This window comes from Benincasa hispida, chromosome 2 (genome assembly GCF_009727055.1).
Source record: "Benincasa hispida cultivar B227 chromosome 2, ASM972705v1, whole genome shotgun sequence".
In the NCBI taxonomy this organism is placed as follows: Eukaryota; Viridiplantae; Streptophyta; class Magnoliopsida; order Cucurbitales; family Cucurbitaceae; genus Benincasa; species Benincasa hispida.
This window is the reverse complement of record NC_052350.1, coordinates 45,371,101-45,382,129: the sequence shown is the minus strand read 5'-3', so window position 1 is coordinate 45,382,129 and position 11,029 is coordinate 45,371,101. Positions and strand designations below refer to the sequence as shown.

At 36.2% G+C, this 11,029-nt stretch overlaps 1 long non-coding RNA gene across 3 annotated transcripts; it reads left to right on the top strand.

Annotated features, from left to right (window-relative positions):
• Positions 1 to 5,904: 5,904 nt before the first annotated feature.
• On the top strand, positions 5,905 to 8,403 carry LOC120071596. 3 transcript variants are annotated; one of them, XR_005480297.1, is made up of 5 exons: positions 5,905 to 7,223; positions 7,308 to 7,525; positions 7,612 to 7,666; positions 7,993 to 8,113; positions 8,266 to 8,403. It is a non-coding gene; the product is annotated as an uncharacterized LOC120071596 (long non-coding RNA). The 3 variants fall into 3 exon arrangements; XR_005480295.1 differs by having other exon boundaries at positions 7,308 to 7,666; XR_005480296.1 differs by lacking the exon at positions 7,612 to 7,666 and having other exon boundaries at positions 5,907 to 7,223; positions 7,308 to 7,369.
• Positions 8,404 to 11,029: the final 2,626 nt, after the last annotated feature.

The following is an 11,029-nucleotide window of genomic DNA, read 5'->3' as shown; positions in this document are numbered from 1 at the left end:
GAAGTGAGCTGCTGTGAGTATTTCTCTGTTCTTCATCGTTTCAAGCTGTTCTTGAGTTGTACAACTCGTCTAAAACTCCAAGAGGATAGTGGGAAAGATCTTAAGGTGGTTCACGGTGATCTTTGGTGAGGACTGCTGCTGATTGATCAAGTTCTTGAAGAGTTCTTGAAAGGTAAGATCTAAAAATCCTATTATTTAGATAAACATGCTATAGTTTCTGCCAAAACTAGTGAATCTGAATGCTTATGGATCCTTGATACTTCTATTGCATGTTTTCTTACTCTAACATCGACAATCTTGGTATTCTTGGAGTGAGAATTCATGAGGTGTGGGCTCAGTTGGATTTGGTAGAGGGATGGAGGAAACAACGATCGAGCTATACGACCAAGCAAGTGGGAGAATGTAATGTCTATCGCATATATTAAGATGCTTGATCGTCTAGTAGATCTCGCTAGGTACATGATCGTTTAGAAAAATACACTTGATCGTTTACACGATCGTTTAGTAAATCTCGCTTGGCACACGATCGCTTAGTAAATCATGCTGGATCGTCTACACGATCGTTTAGTAAAAGGCGCTTTACACGATCGTTTAGGCTCTCGCTTAGAAGGCTATCGTGTAGTCTCTAGTCAGTTAAACGATTAGTAAAACATTTAATGAAGCGAATACTTTCAAAATGAAAACATCATTTTATCCTTTAGTTATGAAAATTGAATATAACCTCCCACTTCATGCACGGTTAAAGGAGAAACTACCCACAATTATCACAAGTTATAAATCAATATAATAACTAACTTATCATATTATATTTATAACCTATAGTTTTAATATCACGTCATATGTAATATTTAAACCATAGTTCCTTTCCCTTTATTCCATATAAATCATATTTATATTAACTCCTCCAATTAATATATCTCATATATCATATCAACTATATCACATATAATCAAACTAGTTTGATTATACCATATATAATCAAACTTCCTCTTGTTAATTTGAACGCTTAAAACTAATCCAAAAATCGATTCTCAACGAATCCATTGAGCTACCAAGGGAACCTTATGGACCTGTAGCTTGAAACTCCAACGGTACGTGAATAACTGACTAAACTCTTTAATCACGAATCCACCATCTGTTAATTGTCGGGCACTCCATTAAAGATTGACAGTTGCACTTTTCTCACCACATATATATTTATGTGTCCATTGGATATAACCAATCAACAGTATGATAACCCTTCACAGATCGCTTCGCTGGGCCAATTTATCGTTTTACCCCTGTAGTTACATCTAACTCCTTATGTACCACTGATTTCTCTAATTAACAATACATCATAGTCCTACAATGAATGGACACCTCTCGGGCCATGAGAAGGTGTGTGGCGCCATATCGTTCAAGCCCCGGAATTAGGCCTTAAGGGAACAATCTATCTACTTACCCCTGCTTTGGGGAATGAGTGAATTCCATCTTGTGTAGCTGAGTTCCCAGCTCTCCAATCAGACGAATCTCCAAAGTAGTAGGTTTGATTCGACAATCTGGCCACTTGTACCCATACAAATCAAAGGACCGCCCTCATAGGCAGGATTTCCCAACTCACTCAGGATTAAGGTCATGTTACTTATGGTCATCCTAGTGAAATGAAAGTCTCTATCATGAATGACGTTATATAACGAAACTAAACATTTCGTGGTCCGGTTTTATACAAACTCCTTTGTATAGGACACCCCCGCTCGCATGTCTCACATGAATGATTAGGATTATACCATTTATAACACTTTACAACACTTGTAATATCTACAAAATAGGCCGTATCGTAGTGTCACCATGATAAGGTTTCCCTCCTATATCCATATACTAAAAACCATTTAGGTTATTACTTAAGGCATGATGTACTTGTATATCTCCACATACATGCTTAAGTTACAACGACAACCAAGGATCTTAGTTTATTGGTTTGTAGTTAGTGAAACTAAAATATCTCATATTTCATAGACAACAGTGAAGAAAATATCTCATATTATTACATCACAAGCGTTTATTCATACAGGTGTTTACAAACTACAGAACCCTACGAGATTTAGGGCATCAACCCCAACAGTAAAGTGCTACAAATGATATGATCTTGATCATTCATATATAGACATGCGAGCGGGGATATTCTATACAAAAGAGTTTGTATAAGACCGGACCACGAAATGTTTAGTCTCATTATATAATATTGTTCATAATAGAGACTTACATTTCACTAGGATGACTATAGGTAACATGACCCGAATACTGAGTGAGTTGTGAACTCCTGCCTATGAGGGCGGTCCTTTGATTTGTATGGGTGAGAGTGGCCAGATCGCTGATTCAACAAGCCTACAATTTTGGAGATTCGTCTGATTGGGGAGTTGGGAACACAGCTACACAAGATGGAATTCACTCCTTTCTCGAGGCTGGGGTAAGTAGATAAATTGCTCCCCTTAAGGACTGATTCTGGGTCTTGAACAATGTGACGGCACACCCTCTTCTGGCCCGAGAGGGGTTTAGTCATAATTGAATTATGATCTATTGTTCATTAGAGGGATCTGTGGTACTTAAGAAGTTAGATATAACTACATGAGCAAAACAATAATTTGGCCTAATTATACTTACGAGCAATTTGTGAAGGGTCATCGTACTGTTGATTGGTTATATCCAATGGACACAGAAATATATCTGTAGTGCAAAGATTGCAACTGTCAGTCTTTAGTGGAGTGCCCCTGTTAACTTATGGTGAATAATGTAATTAAAAAGTTTAATTAATTAGTCATGTACCATTGGAGCTTCAAACTACAGGTCCATGTGGTCCCCTTGGTAGCTCAAGAAGATTTAGTTAAGAATCAGTTCTTGGATTAATTTGAATTGTTCAAATTAGTAGAGGGATTTAATCATATATGATATAATTAAGTTGTTTCGATTATATGTGATATAGTTGTCATAATTGTTGAGGTTGATGCCCTAAAGTCTCATGTCCTGTAGTTTATAAACGGTTTATATGAACGTTTGAGTTGTATAATATATGATATTTACTTCACATTTTTTTTTTTGCTTAATTGCATGTTTTATTTGCTTTACCACAAACCATTAAACTTAAAATCCCTGGTTATCTATATGTAACTCAAGCATGTATGTGATGATATACAAGTGGATCATGTCTTGGGTGATAACTAAAATAGTCTGTAGTATATAGATATAGAAGGGAAACCTTATCCTAGTAATGTTACGGATGCGGCCCGCTTTTTGGAATGGTCACAAGTGTTGTGACTTGTGTTGGGGAATTATAAGTGGGGGCGTCCTATACAAAGAGTTTGTATAAGACCTGACCACGAAGTGTTAACGTCTCGTTATATAACATCGTTCATGACAAAGACTTCACTTCACTAGGATGATCATAGGTAACATGACCTCAATCCTGAGTGAGTTGAGAACTCCTGCCATTGAGAACGGTCCTTTGATTTGTATGGGTGCGAGTGGCCAGGTCGCCGATTTAAACCTACTATTTTGGGGATTCGTCTGATTTGGGAGCTAGGAACTCAGCTACACAAGATGAAATTCACTCCTTCCCCGAGGCAGGGGTAAGTAGATAGATAGATCCCTTAAGGGCTGATTCCAAGGCTTGAACGATGTGGCGCCACACACCTTCTCTTGGCTCGAGAGGTGTTCACACATAGTTGGACTATGTTGTATTGTTCATTAGAGGAATCAGTGGTACTTAAGGAGTGAGATGTAACTATGGGGGTAAAATGGTAACTTGGCCCAGCTGTACTTACGAGCATCTATGAAGGGTCATCGTACTCATGATTGGTTATATCCGATGGACATAGAAATATATCTGTGGTAAGAAGAGTTCAGTTGTTGGTCTTTAGTAGAATGCTTGATAGTTAATGGATGGTGGATCTCGTGGTTAAAGAGTTTAGTAAGCTATTCACGAACCGTTGCAACTTCGAGCCACAGGTCTATTAGGTCCCCTGGGTAGCTTGGATAAAGTCAAGAATCAGTGTTTTGGTTAATTTGAAATTTTCAAATTGACAAGAGGAAGTTCGATTATATTTGATATAATTGGACTGGTTAATTATATATAATATAATTGACTAAATGTATGAGATACATTATTTTGGAGAAAATTAAATATAAATATGATTTATATCAAGTAGAGGAGAAATTACTATAGTAGATATGTGATATCAAACTATAGGGTAAAAATATAGTATGATTATATTTATTAATAATTTAATTAGTTAATTATATGATAATTAACCTAAAATCTCTCTCGGACGTGCGTTAGTGGGGAAACAACGCCGATTATTATAACCGATAAAAATGAAATTTGTTTTATTTGAAGAGTTTGGAAAAAAGATCGGAAGGTTTGCGTTGGTGTGAAAACATAAACGATCACTTAAAGTCGAGAGCCTATATGATAGTCGCTTAGCGCCTAAACGATCGCATACCTCACGCCTAAACGATCGCCTACCTAGCGCATAAACGATCGCACACTAGTTCCTAAACGATCGGTTAGCTTTCCTAAACGATCATATAGTGTGTCATGTTTGCTAAATGATCGCCTACTTTTTTTCTAAATGATCGTTCAGTAAAATCTACACGATCATGTAGTTCCTTCTAAGCGATAAGCATCTAGATATGCGATAGCTTCATATTCTCTCCCACTTGCTTATCGCCTACATGATCAGTTCTTCTTCCTACCTCTACCAAACTCACCAAAGACCACGCTTTGGGTTCTCACTCTGAGAATACCTAGGATTTTTTTTCTGGTGGTGTCGTCCCTGCTGCATTCATTTATTTGCAGTTATTCGTGTTGCTGTAGCCAACGCATCTGCTGGGCGTTTGTTAATCGGGTAGAGGTCTTCCGCTGCGTTGAGTTCCATAGCTTGAAGAGCGTCTTCAACTGGTATGAGAACTCTCTCCCTTGTTATTTCTTGTTCAAAGCATGCTGTTAATTATTATTTATCTGCATAACTGTGCGTTCGAATGTATTTGGTGTATTTTGGTCATGGTGAAATTGGAGCGATTTGAACGCGCTCATGGAACTCTTGGTTAAGAGATCATTCAATAATGTATTTGATACATTATAGCTTAATGGGAGGAAATAAATATTTTAATGAGATTCAAATATAGTTTCCATGAATTGGATTCATAGTTGTTAAATTTAATATAAATATGATTTATATTAAATGCAATATAAAAGAGAAAAGAAACTATAGTTTTTATTGTATGTGATACAATATTAAAACTACAGTTTATATATTATATTCGATATAACATATAATATAATATGATAAGTTAGTTATCATATTTATATTTATATTTATATTATTATTATTTATTGATAATAAGGAAAGGAGTTACAATTCCCTTACCCATCTTTTCTCTCCACCCACATTAGTGGGTGGTGGTTATTTTTGGCAAGGAGAATAAAAGAAAAATGTTTTTTTCTTCTTCTTCTAAGGTTGGTTGGACGATTGAGAAAGAAAAATATAGAAGTGTTTTGTGTGTTTTGTCTTGGGTTTGTGAAAATTCTCAATCTTCCTCCTCTATATTAAGTTTTCCCTCATATCCAAAATAGCCAGAGCTCACCACTTCTGGGTTCTCACCCTGAGGATACCAAGGTAACTTTTGTGGTAGTGTTCGGTTTTGTTCGAGGTTAATCTTGAAGAAGGTCTTCAAGGAGTTTGTGATTTTTTTGAGGGAAAATGTGAAGAAAAGTTCTTCAAAGGTGAGGTTTCTTGAAACCCTTTAATTCTTTCTAAAGCATGTTATAATTTAGAAACAAATGCATATCTTGTTTACTGTAAAATTTGTATTCAATGAAAATGGAATTTGATCGATTGACTTTCGCTCAAGGTTCTCTCTCGTTAGAGTTCCTTCAATAGGAGCATCAGAATGCTCAATTGGTTAAAAATGGGGAAGAGAAAGAGAAACCCGGGGCCCGATCGGACATGCAAGTACCTCGTGTTTGTTCACAAGTTTGGTGGAAAGATATACGAGAGATATGGGCTTAGAGGAGACGATCTCTTGCAGAGGAAACCAATAAAATGAAAGAAGCATGGGCGAAGGTCTCTGTCTAACAAAATAAGATATGGTTCCTCGTTTCTCTTCTTTGTCTCATGTGTAAGAGGGAATAAGTTCTTCTTTCAGCAACCCTTTATATAAGGAATCTTGGAAGAGAGTGCGGAAGCAGGTGGCCCAAATCGCAAAAGAATGGAGGAACCAATATTGGGAGAATTTGAGGAATGAAAAGGTTGAGAGAGAACTTCAGTGTAACTTGCTGAAGATAAGGAAAAGAAATGAAAGGAGAAAGAAGAAATACGAGCAGAGACAGAAAGAAGGTCAAAACAAGAAGATGAAAGTCAACGCAGGGGAAAGAAAAAGAGATGCGTCAGTAGCACATTCTTAGTAGCCGTTTGGTGTCAATGCACCGTTAGTCCATTCCATTACTGTGTTGGGCCATTGGGTAGATCGATCAGAGCAGTTTATGAGGCCAACACGTGTCTACCGAAAGTATGCAAAAGAAAGAGATGCGGCTTTCAGGATATTCCTTTGCTGCACTCGTTCTGGTTATTACCCTGCTATCCCTCCCTTTACAGATCATATCCTTAGCAACCTGGTTGATGACGAACAAGATCCAGAAATTGATGATGATGTTCCATTTCATTTAGGGAGTATAATGTTCCTTCTCTTATTTCCTTTTATGCTCCCAAAATTCATTTTATTTTGCTTTGTTTTAATTTCTTTTATATGCAGTTAGGTAAGTTGTTGGGTTAGTTTTCTTTTGGTTTTGCTGGAATCTATTTTGTATGGCTGACATTATTTGTAAATGGTTTGAAGATGTTGTTTTGTTTGTTGTGCAAAGTAGCTTTTCTCTTCTTCTTCAATCGCGTGAGAACCGACCCCTTTCTCTCTGCCTCTTTCCTTCACCATTTGTGACCGACTATATCCGACCGCTGGAAGAAGACGCCGCCTGTAGACCACACCTGCCACGCCCACCATCGTGACCACTCAGAATCATAAAGCCTTCATCCAAGTCGTCGGACTTCCGCGACACAGCCTAGTCGTCTGCATGTCTCAGCCCAGCCATCTAGCGTCACGTCGCATCCTCAAGTCGCCGCCGCTCCCCCAACCTTGTTTGCTGCCGTAAGTCGCCACCAGCATTAGAGGTTGCTAGAATTTTGGGATTTTGGGTAAGATTGTGATTTGTGAGGATTTCTTACTTTTGAATGCCATTCAATTTTGGCTCTGATTTGTTGTTACCCTTTATATTTCAGGTTTTCAATCGAAGTTTTCGTGGGAGCACCCAGCAGCATAAGGACCCGAGTGTTGACTTTTGGTGAGTCTTGGTTCTTTTTCTTTAAGGATTTTTGTTTATTAATGGATAGTTGGCCAAACTTTTGGTTAAATCTTGATTGGGGAGGATTAATTTGGGTTTTGAAAGAGGTTTGGAGCTGCTATTCAAACTTTATCAAAAGCATTTTGATACATTTTGGTAAATATGTTAAGCCTTGGAACCCTTGATTTAAATATGGTATGTTGGAATTTGAGGCTCTAACCACTGTTATTGTATTTGCTTAGATTGGAACTTTTGTTCGAGTGTTTGGAAGTGAATTTGAATCTAACCACACTTTAGGTAAGTTGTTTGGGCATGTTTTGATTAATTACGATGATTAAAATTAGGCCCTATATTAGAATTTAAAGTTGGCTAATGTTTAGGGATTGATTCAATAATTTTTCTCAAGATAAAAAGGACTTTGGATTGCTATTTTATTTAGGCTTAAATCTAAGGTAAGTGATTTACTACTGGTTTGTCATCGAACCCCAAGTTGATGTTAAGATTGTGAGTACACTAAAAGCATGCTTCTATTGTGATGGAATATTTTTCCATGATTGACTCATAGATGATTGTTGAGGCTGTTCTAGAAACTCATGAGATATGTTACTGTCTGTTGCATGTAGACTGATGGTGATTGTTAGCACTCCTATCAGACTGTGTTCATCCCCTGAGTATGTTTCGGCATCCTTATGGGATCAACACTTAAGATTATGTTATTGTGTCTCTATGAAAGCGTGCCTTCAGGTTTGCCCCTTATGCCTATACCTATGCCTATGTTCAGGATGCACATCTTTGTCTTGATAGGAAAGCTAACATGTACACTTAGTGAGTCTAGTAGTGGATCGATCACTTACTGGGTATTTCTATACTCACTCTATTATCTACATTTTTTTCAGGTGACGGAAAGGACAAAACGGTGAATGACAAGAAGAATCCTATTGGGGTTGATGCCCTAAATCTCCTAGGGTCCTATAGTTTGTAAATATTATTGAACAAACTCATTGTGTATTTAATAAAAAAATATGATATTTTATTCAAGCTCATTATTTATTTAATAAAATATGTTATATTTTAGTTGCATTAACCACAAACTAATAAACTAACATCCAAGGTTATTTTTGTAACTTAAACATGTATGTAGAGACATACAAGTGGATCATGTTTAAGTGATAACCTAAATGGTCTGTAGTAGATGGATAAGGTTGGGTACCTTATCTTGGTAACACTACGAGTATGGCCCGCTTTGTAGGTGTTACAATTATTGTAAAGTGTTACAAATGATATGATCTTGATTATTCATGTATAGACATGTGAGCGGGGATATTCTATACAAAAAGAGTTTGTATAAGATTGGACCATGAAATGTTTAGTCGCATTATATAACGCCGTTCATAATAGAGACTTACATTTCACCAGAATGATCATAGGTAACATGACCTGAATCCTGAATGAGTTGTGAACTCCTGCCTATGAGGGCGGTCCTTTGATTTGTATGGGTGAGAGTGGCCAGAACGCTGACTCAACAAACCTATCATTTTGGGGATTCGTCTGATTGGGGAGCTGGAAACATAGCTTCACAAGAAGAAATTCACTCATTCCCCAAGGTTGGGGTAAGTAGATAAATTGTTCCATTAGGGGCTGATTCCGGGTCTTGAACAATGTGGCGCTACACCCTCTCCTGGCCCGAGAGGGGTTTAGTCATAGTTGAACTATGATCTATTGTTCATTAGAGGGATCAATAGTACTTGAGGAGTTAGATAATTTTGGCCTATCTGTACTTACAAGAAATTTGTGAAGGGTCATCGTACTATTGACTAGTTATATCCAATGGACACAAAAATATATCTGTAGTGCGAAGAGTGTAACTGTCGGTCTTTAGTGGAGTGCCCGATAGTTAACGGATGGTGAATAATTTAATTAAATAATTTAATTAATTACTCATGTACCATTGGGGCTTCAAACTATTGGTCCATGAGGTCCCCTTGATAGCTCAATAGGATTAACTGAGAATTAGCTTTTGGATTAACTTGAATTGTTCAAATTAATAGAGTGATTTAATTATATATGATATAATTAAGTTGTTTTAACTATATGTGATACATTATAGTTTAGTGAGAGGAAATAAATATTTGAATATGATTCAATATTATTCTATAAATAGGATTCATAGCTATTAAATTTAATATAAATGTGATTTATATTAAATACCATATTAAAGAGAAAAGAAACTATATCTGTATGTGATACAATATTAAATCTATAGGTTATATGTTATATGTGATATAACATATTAATATATATATATATATACATATACATGTGTATATATGTATACATATACATGTGTATATATATACATATATATATATATATATACATGTAAATGTACGTGGGTGGTTGTGGTATTTGGTTCTTTGAAAGACAAGAGAGAGTCTCCTTCTTCCAATAATCTGATTATCGAGATTGATAGTGAGAAAAGAGACAGAAGAGTTTTGTGTTTTGAAATTGTTGCTGAACAATTTGCAAATCTCCTTTATCCTCTCAACCTAAGTTTCCCTCAATGTAAAATAGCTAGAGCCCACCACTCCTGGGTTCTAAGTTTGAGAATACCGAGGAAGTCTTTGTGGTCGTGTTCTTTCTTATTTGAAGTTTTTTTTGAAGAAAGTCTTCAAGGGGTTCGTGTCTTGTTTGAGGGAATCTTAAAGAAAGGTCTTCAAAGGTAAGGTTTTTAAAACCTTTTGAGAGCATGCTGTAATTTATATATAAATGCATATCTTGTTTCTTGTTTTACTATAAATCTCACATTCAACGAAAAATGGAGGAATTTGGGTCGATCTTGCTTCTGCTTACAGTTTCCTTCAGAATGAGTTCCTTCAAATCCATGACTAGGCCTTGGGACTTGTCAAACGCTTCCGCCTATGATTTATTTTTCTCATGTTATTTTAATTTAGAAGTTAAACATTTAAATTTTTGAATGAGTAATACGAATATTTATTTAATTTATTCTTAATTTAAGTTAGGGGGTACTCTGATCAGAGATTTTATAATAAAATTTATTTTATTCTTTTGGATTTAGTCAAATTATGTGAAAATGTCGTTTTGAGATTTATGCATGCATATAGTAGTGGTTTGATTCTCATTCTAGAAAGTCGGGTCGTTACAACTTCACTCGTTCCACGTCTCCTCCAACCCGACAATCTAACCCAACACACCCAAACTTAAAGGGTTGGGTTGGAGACCCTATTTGGGTAGCCAATTCGACCAACCCGAAAATTTGAATTAGTCTAAAAAAATTTTCTAACTCAATCCAATTCAATCCGTGGACACTCGGCCTATTCTTTACGAATATAACAAGGCTTCACAATCATGACTTTACAGAATAAACCTACCCTCTTGAAAGCCTGTCTCAACACAAGCGCTTTGCTTGCTTTGATTGAATGTCAGTATTTCTGTCTTTGCCCAACTTTATGGTGGGGTAAAGTTTCAAGCCCTACCTTATTCTTATTTGGGTAGATTTAATTATGTTAGAGTTGTAGATTTAATTATGTTAGAGTTGTTCCAACTTATTATAATTTTATTTAAAATTTGTTGAGAAAATAATGTATGAATAACACTAATAAATTGATTACATCTCAATTTGAAACAATCGTCAAATACAAT